This window comes from Pseudophryne corroboree, unplaced genomic scaffold (genome assembly GCF_028390025.1).
Source record: "Pseudophryne corroboree isolate aPseCor3 unplaced genomic scaffold, aPseCor3.hap2 scaffold_237, whole genome shotgun sequence".
NCBI lineage: Eukaryota > Metazoa > Chordata > Amphibia > Anura > Myobatrachidae > Pseudophryne > Pseudophryne corroboree.
Genome location: NW_026969024.1, coordinates 764,537 through 780,897, shown reverse-complemented (window position 1 = coordinate 780,897; position 16,361 = coordinate 764,537). Strand labels below are relative to the sequence as shown.

At 46.5% G+C, this 16,361-nt stretch overlaps 14 non-coding genes across 14 annotated transcripts; 4 read left to right on the top strand and 10 right to left on the bottom strand.

Annotated features, from left to right (window-relative positions):
- Positions 1-2,929: 2,929 nt before the first annotated feature.
- On the bottom strand, positions 2,930-3,093 carry LOC135010774 (U1 spliceosomal RNA). The gene has a single exon (XR_010210066.1). It is a non-coding gene; the product is annotated as a U1 spliceosomal RNA (small nuclear RNA).
- Positions 3,094-3,237: 144 nt separating this feature from the next.
- LOC135010922 (U5 spliceosomal RNA) lies at positions 3,238-3,353 on the top strand. Its single transcript, XR_010210188.1, has one exon. It is a non-coding gene; the product is annotated as a U5 spliceosomal RNA (small nuclear RNA).
- A 270-nt stretch (positions 3,354-3,623) lies between these two features.
- LOC135010924 (U5 spliceosomal RNA) lies at positions 3,624-3,739 on the top strand. Its single transcript, XR_010210190.1, has one exon. It is a non-coding gene; the product is annotated as a U5 spliceosomal RNA (small nuclear RNA).
- Positions 3,740-4,025: 286 nt separating this feature from the next.
- On the top strand, positions 4,026-4,141 carry LOC135010894 (U5 spliceosomal RNA). The gene has a single exon (XR_010210160.1). It is a non-coding gene; the product is annotated as a U5 spliceosomal RNA (small nuclear RNA).
- A 275-nt stretch (positions 4,142-4,416) lies between these two features.
- Positions 4,417-4,532, top strand: LOC135010943 (U5 spliceosomal RNA). The gene has a single exon (XR_010210209.1). It is a non-coding gene; the product is annotated as a U5 spliceosomal RNA (small nuclear RNA).
- Positions 4,533-11,163: 6,631 nt separating this feature from the next.
- On the bottom strand, positions 11,164-11,327 carry LOC135010604 (U1 spliceosomal RNA). The gene has a single exon (XR_010209900.1). It is a non-coding gene; the product is annotated as a U1 spliceosomal RNA (small nuclear RNA).
- A 671-nt stretch (positions 11,328-11,998) lies between these two features.
- On the bottom strand, positions 11,999-12,161 carry LOC135010868 (U1 spliceosomal RNA). Its single transcript, XR_010210144.1, has one exon. It is a non-coding gene; the product is annotated as a U1 spliceosomal RNA (small nuclear RNA).
- Positions 12,162-12,313: 152 nt separating this feature from the next.
- Positions 12,314-12,477, bottom strand: LOC135010796 (U1 spliceosomal RNA). Its single transcript, XR_010210083.1, has one exon. It is a non-coding gene; the product is annotated as a U1 spliceosomal RNA (small nuclear RNA).
- A 671-nt stretch (positions 12,478-13,148) lies between these two features.
- Positions 13,149-13,311, bottom strand: LOC135010826 (U1 spliceosomal RNA). The gene has a single exon (XR_010210111.1). It is a non-coding gene; the product is annotated as a U1 spliceosomal RNA (small nuclear RNA).
- A 152-nt stretch (positions 13,312-13,463) lies between these two features.
- LOC135010599 (U1 spliceosomal RNA) lies at positions 13,464-13,627 on the bottom strand. The gene has a single exon (XR_010209895.1). It is a non-coding gene; the product is annotated as a U1 spliceosomal RNA (small nuclear RNA).
- A 671-nt stretch (positions 13,628-14,298) lies between these two features.
- Positions 14,299-14,461, bottom strand: LOC135010812 (U1 spliceosomal RNA). The gene has a single exon (XR_010210098.1). It is a non-coding gene; the product is annotated as a U1 spliceosomal RNA (small nuclear RNA).
- Positions 14,462-14,613: 152 nt separating this feature from the next.
- On the bottom strand, positions 14,614-14,777 carry LOC135010688 (U1 spliceosomal RNA). Its single transcript, XR_010209983.1, has one exon. It is a non-coding gene; the product is annotated as a U1 spliceosomal RNA (small nuclear RNA).
- Positions 14,778-15,451: 674 nt separating this feature from the next.
- LOC135010745 (U1 spliceosomal RNA) lies at positions 15,452-15,614 on the bottom strand. The gene has a single exon (XR_010210038.1). It is a non-coding gene; the product is annotated as a U1 spliceosomal RNA (small nuclear RNA).
- A 149-nt stretch (positions 15,615-15,763) lies between these two features.
- On the bottom strand, positions 15,764-15,928 carry LOC135010813 (U1 spliceosomal RNA). The gene has a single exon (XR_010210099.1). It is a non-coding gene; the product is annotated as a U1 spliceosomal RNA (small nuclear RNA).
- Positions 15,929-16,361: the final 433 nt, after the last annotated feature.

Below are 16,361 nucleotides of genomic sequence, written 5' to 3'. Positions count from 1 at the left end.
CAGATGAGGGTTCCAGCCAACTTTGGCCCACTGCTTGAATAACATCACTGTATGCAAATCCGTCTGCTGCAGACCTTCCCCCAGGAAGGCTTGTACTAGATGTTGCATATGGTTTGATATTTGATGGTGCTTCAGTATTAGGCAGCCTTCCGCCCTCCCATGTTCATCTGAAAAGATGTGGTCTCCCTGCAGTTGTTGTCCCCAGACGAGAGTTCCCTTGTGCTTCCTCAGTTGAATCTCCTTAACTTGACGGGGGAGGGGCTGCCCGAGCAGCCACCCTCCCCAGCCCTATCCCAACTCATACTTATTTTGCATATGAGATCTCTTGATCATGAAGATTGTTATCACAGGGTGAGGTTCATCCATTATATTTTAAAATAGGAAGGTACAAATTACATATTTGAATTGCATTTATGTGCTGGATTCAAATGTCCCCCCCCCCTTCCTTTCTCAATTGTGCCCGTCAGCAGCTATTCTAAGGTTGCTGCCAATGGGTGTGACACATTAATTTCTTCTGTGGGGTACACTGGACTCCACAAGGATTCACATTGGGGTGTAGAGTAGGATCTTGATCTGAGGCACCAACCGGCTCAAAGCTTTTGACTGTTCCCAAGATGCTCAGTGCATTCTCCTCTATAACCCCGCTTCCATGAACAGGGAGCTCAGTTTGTAGTTGGTGCCTTCAGTAGCAGGCCACTTAACAGGGGCCTGCCTCAGGCAGCCTATTCTTAGCTATAAATTTTGACAAGAAAAGAAGAACTTGTTTTATGAGAATCTACAAGGGCTGCAGCAGGCTAGGTCTAATAGACATCTTTACTGCAGCTTCATCACTCCCAGCGGCGCTGTATACTCCCGTGCCCTGGTTGCTGGGTCACTGCAGCGGAGGGTCCGGTTTCATCCTAAGGTCAGTCACACACACACCACCCTTCCGGATCACGAGGCCGCTGATGAAGGGGAGCGTGGCCGTAGGGGGTGGACCGTGTGCGCACTGGCGTGGACACTGATTACTGGGCAGCCGCTCCACTAGCCACCAGGTACAGTTAAGGAGCACAGGTCTGGGGGTTTTTCTCCTATATTAACCCAATTTTGTACTGCCCGCAGCGCATTGTGATAGGTAATAGGGCCTGATTCAGGTTGGATTGCAATCACAATAAGCGATCCAACTGCAAAAATTGCTAAGAGCATACGCATGTGCCTGCATTTTCTGCGGCACCCCGCAGAGAATGCGATCGCCTCTGCCTGTCAATCGGGGCGGGGGGGGGATAGGTGGGTCAGCAACACTCCATTTCCAAGTCAGGGATGGAGCGGTGCGGGGGCAAGGCTTCAAAATGGGGTCTGCAACGGAGGAGACACAGGGGGCGTGGTCACAGCGGCTGTATGACATCACATTCAGCCGCTGTGATCACAAAAATGGTGGCGGCTTCCTGCGCGCACATACAGTCTGCACCAGCAGGAGGCTACACCATTTTTTATGATCACGCTGAACTGCAGTGCGACTGCAATTACAGCATGGTCAAGAAGGGAGGCGTCATGCTGGGTGGCCATGCCCTTTCACTGTGCAGGAGCCAGCACTGCTCACACACTAGTCCCCGGGTGCAGCCCCCAACCCCCGGGACACCCGGAGCAACAAAATGTAGATTCAGGCCACCAGGCCACGCCCCTACCTATGAAACCATGCCTCCTTTTTACCATTGCGCTGCTTATCTGCGCGCACTGCATTACAATCTCCCTCGCCACCTCTCTGGGTGTCACCAGTGATAGTGACACCTCTGCCATGCTTGTAGCAGCTGGTCCTAAGATCTACGCCTCAAGCCCTGAGTGTTTGCCCTTGTGACTTGTTGATCATCATAGCGAAGCAGATGCTTACAGAAAACTGCAGGGGCTTAGATTGAAAATAAAAAAATTGATGGGTATAAGGTAGAGAGGAGCGGGTTCGGTTCTCCGAGAACCGAATTCCCCACGAACTCCACGTTGTTTACACTGGTCCGAGGCAGGCTCGGTTGTTCCCGCCTGACTCGGAAAACCTGAACAAGGGAAAATGTCATCATCCCGCTGTCGGATTCTCGCGAGATTCGGATTCCATATAAAGAGCTGCTTGTTGCCGCCATTTTTACTCGTGCTTTGAAGAGAGAGCGGAATGGACGTGGCTATGTTCTCTCAGTGGAAATCTCAATATCAGTGCTCAGTATCAGTGGTTACTTATTGCTGCTCAGTAATACTAGTAGTGTGTCTCTCCTGCTCAGTGTCAGTTCTCAGTAGTATCCTCATCAGTGCTCAGTATCACTGCTCATTGTCTTGTGCTGCATTGTGGTGCTCAGCATACTACAGTACATTACTAATAGTCCAGTGCTGCATCTTGCTGCTCAGTGTCAGTTCTAGTATCCTCATCAGTGCTCACTATCACTGTTCATTGCATTTTGGTTTTCTGTATACTACAGTAACATAGTAATATAGTAACATATAGTAACATAGTTTTTGAGGTTGAATAGAGGCAAATTGCCCATCGTGTTCAACCTGTTTTAAGTTGTGATGATTCTACATACTTGCTGAATAATGTTTTATGACTAGTTAGCTACTATAACTCATGTTACCCCCGGATTAACCATGTTGATATTTTAAGTATTATAACCTTAGATAGCTTTTTCATTCAGAAATGTATCCATTCCTTTTTTAAATCCAATTACAGAGTCCGCCATTACCACCTTCCCTGGCAGGGAATTCCACATCCTGATTGCCCTAACAGTGAAGATCATAGTATCTCACCTGGCAGGTAAGTAGGAGTTGGGCTAGAGCTGTGGAGGATTGCTGCTCGGGCACCCCCTGTCAAGTGAAGGAGATCCAACTGAGGCAGCACAAGGGAACTCTCGAAAGAAGAACAAGGCTAGAGGAAGATCTGAGACAAAGAAATCTGACTTTTACCAGAGCTGACCAGAGGAAAGCACAAACACAGTCCCCCACTACCACAAATAATGCAGTCGAGTTTCCCACATTTGGGGAAATCACAGGGGTCAGCATACCCAGAATGCAATGAATGAACCTCACCCTGGGAGAACAATCTTCATGACCATGGTATCTCCTATGCAAAATAAGTATGATTTGGGATAGGGCTGGGGAGGGCCGCTGCTCAGGCACATCTCTGTCAAGTAAAGGAGATTCAACTGAGGCAGCACAAGGGAACTCTCATCTGGGGACAACAACTGCAGGGAGAACACATATTTTCAGATGAAAATCTTGGTCATGCTCTGGTTTCTCTTCAGAACGAACAAATCTTTCGCCTTTTACTAAAGATTTCCGTGGAGAGGAGCAAAACTGAGTTTTACCTCAATTTTTGCATGCCCCATCTTTTTGGATTTTCTTTTATCGGTTTAAAGATAGAATGAGTGTGCTTTAATGAAAGCTCATTTGCATAGAAATTACAGTAAATGTTTGTTTCTTTTCAAACAGAACTTTCTTGACCATGCTACTTGCTTGAAAGATCTGGGAGCACATGGAATACAGTACAAACCATGCTTATAGCAAGGAGAAGCCAGGTGAGAAATCTGCTTTCTTTCAAATTGGGCGCTCACTTTGATCTGAATGAGGACTGCTGGCATGGCACTCAGGCGACAGGTGGAATCTTGGTCATGCTCTGGTTTCTCTTCAGAATGAACAAATCTTTCGCCTTTTATTAAAGATTTCCGTGGAGAGGAGCAAAACTGAGTTTTATCTCAATTTTTGCATGCCCCATATTATTGGGGTTTCTTTTATCAGTTTAAAGACAGAACGAGTGTGCTTTCTTGTTGGCTTTAATGTAAGTTTATTTGTATAACAATGATAGTAAATGTCTGTTTCTTTTCAAACAGAACTTTCTTGACCATGCTACTTGCTTGAAAGATCTGGGAGCACATGGAAAAGAGTACAAACCATGCTTATAGCAAGGGGAAGCCTGGTGAGAAATCTGCTTTCTTTCTTTCAAATTGGGTGCTCACTTTGAGCTGAATGAGGACTGCTGGCATGGCACTCAGGCGACAGGTGGAATCTTGGTCATGCTCTGGTTTCTCTTCAGAACGAACAAATCTTTCGCCTTTTACTAAAGATTTCCGTGGAGAGGAGCAAAACTGAGTTTTATCTCAAATTTTGCATGCCCCATCTTATTGGGGTTTTATTTTATCTGTTTAAAGATAGAACAAGTGTGCTTTAATGTAAGCTCATTTGCATAGAAATGACAGTAAATGTTTGTTTCTTTTCAAACAGAACTTTCTTGACTATACTAATTGCTTGAAAGATCTGGGAACACATGGAAAAGAGTACAAACCATGTTTATAGCTAGGGGAAGCCTGGTGAGAAATCTGCTTTCTTTCTTTCAAATTGGGTGCTCACTTTGAGCTCAATGAGAACTGCTGGCATGGCACTCAGGCGACAGGTGGAATCTTGGTCATGCTCTGGTTTCTCTTCAGAACTAACAAATATTTCGCCTTTTATTAAAGATTTCCGTGGAGAGGAGCAAAACTGAGTTTTATCTCAATTTTTGCATGCCCCATATTATTGGGGTTTCTTTTATCAGTTTAAAGACAGAACGAGTGTGCTTTCTTGTTAGCTTTAATGTAAGTTGCCATAGATGCAGTGAAACACATGTGTAGGGCACGGCGTGTCCGCGTGTATTTGACTCATGTGAAATGTTATAAAACAAAAATATATGATTATGATGTTAGCTGTTAGTCTCCACTAATAGGGAATAGAAGCTGAGCTATAAGAAAGGAATACACTAGATATGATGTCACTTAGCAATTACAATGTCTAAAGTGCATACAGATAGCTACTAATAACTCTTGATAAGAAAGTATATCAGTGTGGGTATATTTATATGATGGGATATTGGGACTAGTGAATATATATCACTCCTGCTGTCCAGATTGGCAATAACCAGACAATTATGATAAGAGTAGAGATGTCACATGGGCTGCTATAGATATTAATTTAATGCTGTATGTGTCATTTGTTACAAATGGATACATTTTCTATGAGTCAGCCTAGCAGCTGCATGTTCTAACAGAACACTATCCTCACACAGAATCTGCTAACCTTGAGATAACTAAATGACAGTGTGTAACAGTCTCTTTACTATAAGACTGTTACAAAGTAATATATATATTTGAAGTCAGTCTAGCAGCTGTGTGTTCCAGCAGTTTATAAGACAAAGAAAATCTCCTATTGTGGAATCTAGACACATGGGACTGCTGGCCTGTGTCATACTATTTCTATGTAATACCAGTAACATGTATATAACTGTTACATAATTGTTACAAATGGATAAATCTTTGAGTCAGCCTAGCAGCTGCATGTCCTAACAGGACACCATAAATCCTTTACAGTGTAACAAATTGATTGGTAACACTTAAAGGCTGGAGAGCAGTTATATGCCTTACTAGCATACTCAATATACCACATTATTACACCAGTTACCACGATTATTGACAGCGCATTTGATATATTATATTACCCTCACACTGAGTCTGTTTACCTTTAGATAACTAAGTGACCGAATATGTAACAGTTTCTCTATCATAAGACTGTTACAAAGTGAGATAGATATATTTGGAAGTCAGTCAAACAGCTGTGTGTTTCAGCGGTTTATAAGAAAATTCCTCATTGTGGAATCTGGACCACTAAGGGTTATTATATATATAGCACATGGAATTGCCACATCTCCCTATATGATAATTTCATTACACTGTAACATAATAAGAATTAACTCTTTAACAGTGTAAATAGAGAGTAATGAATCTCTGACACATGGAATATATTATTTCTTAGATGAATTGGATAAACCATTATGACAGACACTTTGCTTCTTAATAAGAATTGAGGTGGCTATACCTCTAAGGAAAGCATTATTGCCTACGCCTAGATCAGATTAAATAAGATCTGGCTGAATATATGAAGGAAGGTTGCTATTTATATGAGAATTGGAATTGCTATATTCCTTAAGGCAACCCCACCGATTGATATATGTTGTCAATTAAGTATATCTGAACGGCTATATCTGGACCAGATTTAATAAGATCTGGCTGATTATATGAAGGAGGGCTGCTATTTATATTGGAATTGCCATATTCCTTAAGGCAACCGCACCTGTTGGTATATCTCGCCAATTAACTATATCTAAACAGCTAAATTAAAGCTATTCATCATTTTTTTAGTTTGGATATTAATAAATATGATCTTTCCATGATCCATAGAGATTTCCCTATCAAGTGATTCCTTATCCGATATAGAAAGCTATCCCCCTGTGGTATTGAATTTAGGAATATAGTCTTAGGGGACACAGAGAAATAAGTGATCCCCATCTACCTAAGCACCCCACAAATTGGAGGTTAGCTTACCGGTTATACTCAATCACCCCCACAAATTCGCCAATGGGGATGGCTTCCCGGGAGGTAACCCCTATTGAGTGAAGGGAGTATATAGGATACGACCCAGTGGTACCTGACGACATAGATACTAACAGCTATTTAATAACATTACGCTAGAAAGTGATTATTAGCAACATATATATCTATATAAACAACCCCGCCAGGGTTGTGCCTTCAAAAATAATCACACACGGACACGCTTTTTAAACCTTTTTTTCACATCTCTTTATTCTTCTTATGCACATGTATGTTAGTTCTGTGATTTTAACATTTATGTTTCACTGCAGTTTGGGATAATAATATTAATATTTATCCAATTTTAATACATACTTAATAAAGGTTATATTTTATGATTCATTCATTCTGTCCAGTGCGTCAACAGTGCAGATTTCTTCTTGTTTTTTCTCCCAAATTCTATAACAATGACAGTAAATGTTGTTTCTTTTCAAACAGAACTTTCTTGACCATGCTACTTGCTTGAAAGATCTGGGAGCACATGGAAAACAGTACAAACCATGCAGTATCACAAGAGCCTTTATTTGATCTTTCATGAAGATAGAGCAGAATTGAGGACAGGTCAACAATTTCTGCCGAAGGTGGTTCATCTTTCCACATGGTGCCTTTGGCCACTGACACCTTCGTTGAGTCAAAGTCTCTGGCTGTGGTCAGAACTTTGAAAATTTATGTCACCAGAACGGTTCAGATTAGGAAAACAGAGGCTCTGTTTGTCCTGTATGCTCCCAACAGGATTGGGTGTCCTGCTTCCATGTAGACCATTATGCGCTGGATCTGTGGTAAGATTCAGCATGCTCATTCCATGGCAGGATTGCCATTACTGAATTAGGTGAAGACCCATTCTACTAGAAAGGTGGGTTCATCCTGGGCAGCTGGTCGGGGAGTCTCGGCATTGCAACTTTGCCGAGCAGCTATTTAGTAAACACTTTTGCTAAGTTTTACAAGTTTGATACCTTGGCTGATGATAACCTCAAGTTGGGTCATTCGGTGCTGCAGAGTCGTACGCACTCTCCCACCCGTTCAAGAGCTTTGGTATAACCCCATGGTTCTTAATGTGACCCCAGCATCCTCTAGGTCGTATGAGAAAATAGGATTTTAATACCTACTGGTAAATCCTTTTCTCTTAGTCCGTAGAGGATGCTGGGCACCCGTCCCAGTCCATACTGTGTCTGCAGTTATTACTTGTGGTTATACACATGTTATGTTATGGTTCTGGTCAGCTTTTTGCTGCAATTGTTCATGCCGTTGGCTTGTGTTCTGTTGAATGCCACGTTCTGCGGCATGCTTAAGGTGTGAGCTGGTAAGATGCTCACCTTAGTTTAACAATAAATCCTTTCCTCGAAATGTCCGTCTCCCTGGGCACAGTTCCTATAACTGGAGTCTGGAGGAGGGGCATAGAGGGAGGAGCCAGTTCACACCCTTTGAAAGTCTTTAAGTGCCCATGTCTCTTGCGGATCCCGTCTATACCCCATGGTTCTTAATGTGACCCCAGCATCCTCTACGGACTAAGAGAAAAGGATGCCCTTGCGCACTATCCTGACTTCTCCTCCCGTCTGCTTACTTTGTGCCTTCCAACGCACAATGCGAACTACAGGTGGTGCTGCAGGGCCCACACCCTTTTACTTGCCTTACAGAACAGCTCTGGAGCTGTTACAGTGCCCAGCTGCTGCAAGAAATCAGCTTGAATGCTTCAGGGGATGGGGCATGGCCAACATGAGCCCCACACCAAAGGAGGGTGGGGGTGTTTAATGCGAACTAGGGGTCATCCAAGCACCGCAAAAGGCCGCCATGCCCTGCATGCCCCTTTTCTCTTTTCATATGCAGATGAGGGTTCCAGCCAACTTTGGCCCACATCTTGGATGACATCACCGTATGCAAATCCGTCTTCTGCAGACCTTCCCCCAGGAATGCTTGTACTAGTTGTTGCATATGGTTTGATATTTGATGGTGCTTCAATATTAGGCAGCCTTCCACCCTCCCATGTTCATCTGAACAGATGTGGTCTCCCTGCAGTTGGTGTCCCCAGACGAGAGTTCCCTTGTGCGTCCTCAGTTGAATCTCCTTAACTTGACGGGGGAGGGGCTGCCCGAGCAGCCACCCTCCCCAGCCCTATCCCAACTCATACTTATTTTGCATATGAGATCTCTTGATCATGAAGATTGTTCTCACAGGGTGAGGTTCATCCATTATATTTTAAAATAGGAAGGTACAAATTACATATTTGAATTGCATCTATGTGCTGGATTCAAATGTCCCCCCCCCCCCCTTCCTTTCTCAATTGTGCCCGTCAGCAGCTATTCTAAGGTTGCTGCCAATGGGTGTGACACATTAATTTCTACTGTGGGGTACACTGGACTCCACAAGGATTCACATTGGGGTGTAGAGTAGGATCTTGATCTGAGGCACCAACCGGCTCAAAGCTTTTGACTGTTCCCAAGATGCTCAGCGCATCCTCCTCTATAACCCCGCTTCCATGAACAGGGAGCTCAGTTTGTAGTTGGTGCCTTCAGTAGCAGGCCACTTAACAGGGGCCTGCCTCAGGCAGCCTATTCTTAGCTATTAATTTTGACAAGAAAAGAAGAACTTGTTTTATGAGAATCTACAAGGGCTGCAGCAGGCTAGGTCTAATAGACATCTTTACTGCAGCTTCATCACTCCCAGCGGCGCTGTATACTCCCGTGCCCTGGTTGCTGGGTCACTGCAGCGGAGGCTCCAGTTTCTTCCTAAGGTCAGTCACACACACACCGCCCTTCCGGATCACGAGGCCGCTGATGAAGGGGAGCGTGGCCGTAGGGGGTGGACCGTGTGCGCACTGGCGTGGACACTGATTACTGGGCAGCCGCTCCACTAGCCACCAGGTACAGTTAAGGAGCACAGGTCTGGGAGTTTTACTCCTATATTAACCCAATTTTGTACTGCCCGCAGCGCATTGTGATAGGTAATAGGGCCTGATTCAGGTTGGAATGCAATCACAATAAGCGATCCAACTGCAAAATTTGCTAACAGCATACGCATGTGCCTGCATTTTCTGCGGCACCCCGCAGAGAATGCGATCGCCTCTGCCTGTCAATCGGGGCGGGGGGGGGGGGGGAGGGGGGTCAGCAACACTCCATTTCCAAGTCAGGGATGGAGCGGTGCGGGGGCAAGGCTTCAAAATGGGGTCTGCAACGGAGGAGACACAGGGGGCGTGGTCACAGCGGCTGTATGACATCACATTCAGCCGCTGTGATCACAAAAATGGTGGCGGCTTCCTGCGCGCACATACAGTCTGCACCAGCAGGAGGCTACACCATTTTTTATGATCACGCTGAACTGCAGTGCGACTGCAATTACAGCATGGTCAAGAATGGAGGCGTCATGCTGGGTGGCCATGCCCTGTCACTGTGCAGGAGCCAGCACCGCACACACACTAGTCCCCGGGTGCAGCCCCCAACCCCCGGGACACCCGGAGCAACAAAATGTAGATTCAGGCCACCAGGCCACGCCCCTACCTATGAAACCATGCCTCCTTTTTACCATTGCACTGCTTATCTGCGCGCCCTGCATTACAATCTCCCTCGCCACCTCTCTGGGTGTCACCAGTGATAGTGACACCTCTGCCATGCTTGTAGCAGCTGGTCCTAAGATCTACGCCTCAAGCCCTGAGTGTTTGCCCTTGTGACTTGTTGATCATCATAGCGAAGCAGATGCTTACAGAAAACTGCAGGGGCTTAGATTGAAAATAAAAAAATTGATGGGTATAAGGTAGAGAGGAGCGGGTTCGGTTCTCCGAGAACCGAATTCCCGACGAACTCCACGTGGTTTACACTGGTCCGAGGCAGGCTCGGTTGTTCCCGCCTGACTCGGAAAACCTGAACAAGGGAAAATGTCATCATCCCGCTGTCGGATTCTCGCGAGATTCGGATTCCATATAAAGAGCTGCGCGTTGCCGCCATTTTTACTCGTGCATTGAAGAGAGAGCGGAGAGGACGTGGCTATGTTCTCTCAGTGGAAATCTCAATATCAGTGCTCAGTATCAGTGGTTACTTATTGCTGCTCAGTAATACTAGTAGTGTGTCTCTCCTGCTCAGTGTCAGTTCTCAGTAGTATCCTCATCAGTGCTCAGTATCACTGCTCATTGTCTTGTGCTGCATTGTGGTGCTCAGCATACTACAGTACATTACTAATAGTCCAGTGCTGCATCTTGCTGCTCAGTGTCAGTTCTAGTATCCTCATCAGTGCTCACTATCACTGCTCATTACATTGTGGTGTTCTGTATACTACAGTAACATAGTAATATAGTAACATATAGTAACATAGTTTTTGAGGTTGAATAGAGGCAAATTGCCCATCGTGTTCAACCTGTTTTAAGTTGTGATGATTCTACATACTTGCTGAATAATGTTTTATGACTAGTTAGCTACTATAACTCATGTTACCCCCGGATTAACCATGTTGATATTTTAAGTATTATAACCTTGGATAGCTTTTTCATTCAGAAATGTATCCATTCCTTTTTTAAATCCAATTACAGAGTCCGCCATTACCACCTTCCCTGGCAGGGAATTCCACATCCTGATTGCCCTAACAGTGAAGATCATAGTATCTCACCTGGCAGGTAAGTAGGAGTTGGGCTAGAGCTGTGGAGGATTGCTGCTCGGGCACCCCCTGTCAAGTGAAGGAGATCCAACTGAGGCAGCACAAGGGAACTCTCGAAAGAAGAACAAGGCTAGAGGAAGATCTGAGACAAAGAAATCTGACTTTTACCAGAGCTGACCAGAGGAAAGCACAAACGCAGTCCCCCACTACCACAAATAATGCAGTCGAGTTTCCCACATTTGGGGAAATCACAGGGGTCAGCATACCCAGAGTGCAATGAATGAACCTCACCCTGGGAGAACAATCTTCATGACCATGGTATCTCCTATGCAAAATAAGTATGATTTGGGATAGGGCTGGGGAGGGCCGCTGCTCAGGCACATCTCTGTCAAGTAAAGGAGATTCAACTGAGGCAACACAAGGGAACTCTCATCTGGGGACAACAACTGCAGGGAGAACACATATTTTCAGATGAACATGGGAGGGCAGAAGGCTGCCTAATACTGAAGCACCCCCAAACAACAAATCAAATGCAACTACTAGTGCAAGCATTCCTGGGGGAAGGCCTGCAGCAGATGGATTTGCATATGGTGATGTCATCCAAGCAGTGGGTCAAAGTTGGCTTCAACCCTCGTCTGCATATGAAAATAAAAAAGGGGTGTGCAGGGCATGGCGGCCTTTTGCGGCGCTTGGATGACCCCTAGTTCGCATTAAACACCTCCACCTTCCTTCGGTGTGGGGCTCATGTTGGCTATGCCCCAGCCCCTGAAGCATTCAAGCTGATTTCTTGCAGCAGCTGGGCACTGTAACAGCTCCAGAGCTGCTCTGTAAAGCAAGTAAAAGGGTGTGGGCCCTGCAGCACTACCTGTAGTTTGCATTGTGCGTTGGAAGGCACAAAGTAAGCAGACGGGAGAAGTCAGGATAGTGCACAAGGGCATAGAAGGGAGCGGCTCAAGAAAAGAGAAGTGGAAACAGACAGCAAACTAGGCTGGAGAGAGACCTGAGACAAAGAGATCTGAATTATACGAGAGCCGACCAGAGGAAACACAAATTATGTAATCAAGTGTCCCACATTTGGGGAAATCGTAGGAGCAGCACACCCAGAGTGCATTGGGTGAGCCTTGCCCTGGGAGAAGCACCTTCCTGATCATAGTATCTCACCTGGCAGGTAAGTAGGAGTTGGGCTAGAGCTGGGGAGGGTCGCTGTTCGGGCACCCCCCTGTCAAGTGAACGAGATCCAACTGAGGCAGCACAAGGAAACTCTCGAAAAAAGAACAAGGCTAGAGGAAGATCTGAGACAAAGAAATCTGACTTTTACCAGAGCTGACCAGAGGAAAGCACAAACACAGTCCCCCACTACCACAAATAATGCAGTCGAATTTCCCACATTTGGGGAAATCACAGGGGTCAGCATACCCAGAATGCAATGAATGAACTTCACCCTGGGAGAACAATCTTCATGACAATTGTATCTCCTATGCAAAATAAGTATGATTTGGGATAGGGCTGGGGAGGGCCGCTGCTCAGGCACATCTCTGTCAAGTAAAGGAGATTCAACTGAGGCAGCACAAGGGAACTCTCATCTGGGGACAACAACTGCAGGGAGAACACATATTTTCAGATGAACATGGGAGAGCAGAAGGCTGCCTAATACTGAAGCACCCCCAAACAACAAACCAAATGCAACAACTAGTACAAGCATTCCTGGGAAAAGGTCTGCAGAAGACGGATTTGCATACGGTGATGTCATCCAAGCAGTGGGCCAAAGTTGGCTGGAACCCTCATCTGCATATGAAAAGAGAAAAGGGGTATGCAGGGCATGGCGGCCTTTTGCGGCGCTTGGATGACCCTTAGTTAGCATTAAACACCTCCACCCTCCGTCGGTGTGGGGCTCATGTTGGCTATGCCCCAGCCCCTGAAGCATTCAAGCTGATTTCTTGCAGCAGCTGGGCACTGTAACAGCTCCAGAGCTGCTCTGTAAGGCAAGTAAAAGGGTGTTGGCCCTACAGCACTACCTGTAGTTTGCATTGTGCGTTGGAAGGCACAAAGTAAGCAGACAGGTGAAGTCAGGAGAGTGCACAAGGGCATAGAAGGCAGCGGCTCAAGAAAAGAGAAGTGGAAACAGACAGCAAACTAGGCTGGAGAGAGACCTGAGACAAAGAGATCTGAATTATACGAGAGCCGACCAGGGGAAACACAAATTATGCAGTCAAGTTTCCCACATTTGGGGAAATCACAGGAGCAGCACACCCAGAGTGCAATGGGTGAGCCTTGCCCTGGGAGAAGCACCTTCATGATCATAGTATCTCACCTGGCAGGTATGTAGGAGTTGGGCTAGAGCTGGGGAGGGTCGCTGCTCGGGTACCCCCCTGTCAAGTGAAGGAGATCAAACTGAGGCAGCACAATGGAACTCTCGAAAGAAGAACAAGGCTAGAGGAAGATCTGAGACAAAGAAATCTGACTTTTACCAGAGCTGACCAGAGGAAAACACAAACACAGTCCCCCACTACCACAAATAATGCAGTTGAGTTTCCCACATTTGGGGAAATCACAGGGGTCAGCATACCCAGAATGCAATGAATGAACCTCACCCTGGGAGAACAATCTTTATGACCATGGTATCTCCTATGCAAAATAAGTATGATTTGGGATAGGGCTGGGGAGGGCCGCTGCTCAGGCACATCTCTGTCAAGTAAAGGAGATTCAACTGAGGCAGCACAAGGGAACTCTCATCTGGGGACAACAACTGCAGGGAGAACACATATTTTCAGATGAACATGGGAGAGCAGAAGGCTGCCTAATACTGAAGCACCCCCAAACAACAAACCAAATGCAACAACTAGTGCAAGCATTCCTGGGGGAAGGCCTGCAGCAGATAGATTTGCATATGGTGATGTCATCCAAGCAGTGGGTCAAAGTTGGCTTCAACCCTCGTCTGCATATGAAAAGAGAAAAGGGGCGTGCAGGGCATGGTGGCCTTTTGCGGCACTTGGCTGACCCCTAGTTTGCATTAAACACCTCCACCCTCCTTCGGTGTGGGGCTCATGTTGGCTATGCCCCAGCCCCTGAAGCATTCAAGCTGATTTCTTGCAGCAGCTGGGCACTGTAACAGCTCCAGAGCTGCTCTGTAAGGCAAGTAAAAGGGTGTGGGCCCTGCAGCACTACCTGTAGTTCGCATTGTGCGTTGGAAGGCACAAAGTAAGCAGAAAGGAGAAGTCAGGATAGTGCGCAAGGGCATAGAAGGGAGCGGCTCAAGAAAAGAGAAGTGGAAACAGACAGCAAACTAGGCTGGAGAGAGACCTGAGACAAAGATATCTGAATTATACGAGACCTGACCAGGGGAAACACAAATTATGCAGTCAAGTTTCCCACATTTGGGGAAATCGCAGGAGCAGCACACCCAGAGTGCAATGGGTGAGCCTTGCCCTTGGAGAAGCACCTTCATGATCATAGTATCTCACCTGGCAGGTAAGTAGGAGTTGGGCTAGAGCTGGGGAGGGTCGCTGCTCGGGCACCCCCCTGTCAAGTGAAGGAGATCCAACTGAGGCAGCACAAAGGAACTCTCGAAAGAAGAACAAGGCTAGAGGAAGATCTGAGACAAAGAAATCTGACTTTTACCAGAGCTGACCAGAGGAAAGCACAAACACAGTCCACCACTACCACAAATAATGCAGTCGAGTTTCCCACATTTGGGGAAATCACAGGGTTCAGCATACCCAGAGTGCAATGAATGATCCGCACCCTGGGAGAACAATCTTCATAACAATGGTATCTCCTATGCAAAATAAGTATGATTTGGGATATGGCTGCGGAGGGCCGCTGCTCAGGCACATCTCTGTCAAGTAAAGGAGATTCAACTGAGGCAGCACAAGGGAACTCTCATCTGGGGACAACAACTGCAGGGAGAACACATATTTTCAGATGAACATGGGAGGGCAGAAGGCTGCCTAATACTGAAGCACCCCCAAACAACAAACCAAATGCAACAACTAGTGCAAGCATTCCTGGGGGAAGGCCTGCAGCAGATAGATTTGCATATGGTGATGTCATCCAAGCAGTGGGTCAAAGTTGGCTTCAACCCTCGTCTGCATATGAAAAGAGAAAAGGGGCGTGCAGGGCATGGTGGCCTTTTGCAGCACTTGGCTGACCCCTAGTTTGCATTAAACACCTCCACCCTCCTTCGGTGTGGGGCTCATGTTGGCTATGCCCCAGCCCCTGAAGCATTCAAGCTGATTTCTTGCAGCAGCTGGGCACTGTAACAGCTCCAGAGCTGCTCTGTAAGGCAAGTAAAAGGGTGTGGGCCCTGCAGCACTACCTGTAGTTCGCATTGTGCGTTGGAAGGCACAAAGTAAGCAGAAAGGAGGAGAAGTCAGGATAGTGCGCAAGGGCATAGAAGGGAGCGGCTCAAGAAAAGAGAAGTGGAAACAGACAGCAAACTATGCAGGAGAGAGACCTGAGACAAAGAGATCTGAATTATACGAGACCTGACCAGGGGAAACACAAATTATGCAGTCAAGTTTCCCACATTTGGGGAAATCGCAGGGGCAGCACACCCAGAGTGCAATGGGTGAGCCTTGCCCTGGGAGAAGCACCTTCATGATCATAGTATCTCACCTGGCAGGTAAGTAGGAGTTGGGCTAGAGCTGGGGAGGGTCGCTGCTCGGGCACCCCCCTGTCAAGTGAAGGAGATCCAACTGAGGCAGCACAAGGAAACTCTCGAAAGAAGAACAAGGCTAGAGGAAGATCTGAAACAAAGAAATCTGACTTTTACCAGAGATCAGAGGAAAACACAAACACAGTCCCCCACTGCCAACAAATAAAGCAGTCACGTTTCCCACATTTGGGGAAATCACAGGGGTCAGCATACCCAGAATGCAATGAATGAACCTCACCCTGGGAGAGTAATCTTCATGACCATGGTATCTCCTATGCAAAATAAGTATGATTTGGGATAGGGCTGGGGAGGGCCGCTGCTCATGCACATCTCTGTCAAGTAAAGGAGATTCAACTGAGGCAGCACAAGGGAACTCTCATCTGGGGACAACAACTGCAGGGAGAACACATATTTTCAGATGAACATGGGAGGGCAGAAGGCTGCCTAATACTGAAGCACCCCCAAACAACAAACCAAATGCAACAACTAGTGCAAGCATTCCTGGGGGAAGTTCTGCAGAAGACGGATTTGCATACGGTGATGTCATCCAAGCAGTGGGTCAAAGTTGGCTTCAACCCTCATCTGCATATGAAAAGAGAAAAGGGGCGTGCAGGGCATGGCGGCCTTTTGCGGTGCTTGGATGACCCCTAGTTCGCATTAAACACCCCACCCTCCTTTGGTGTGGGGCTCATGTTGGCCATGCCCCATCCCCTGAAGCATTC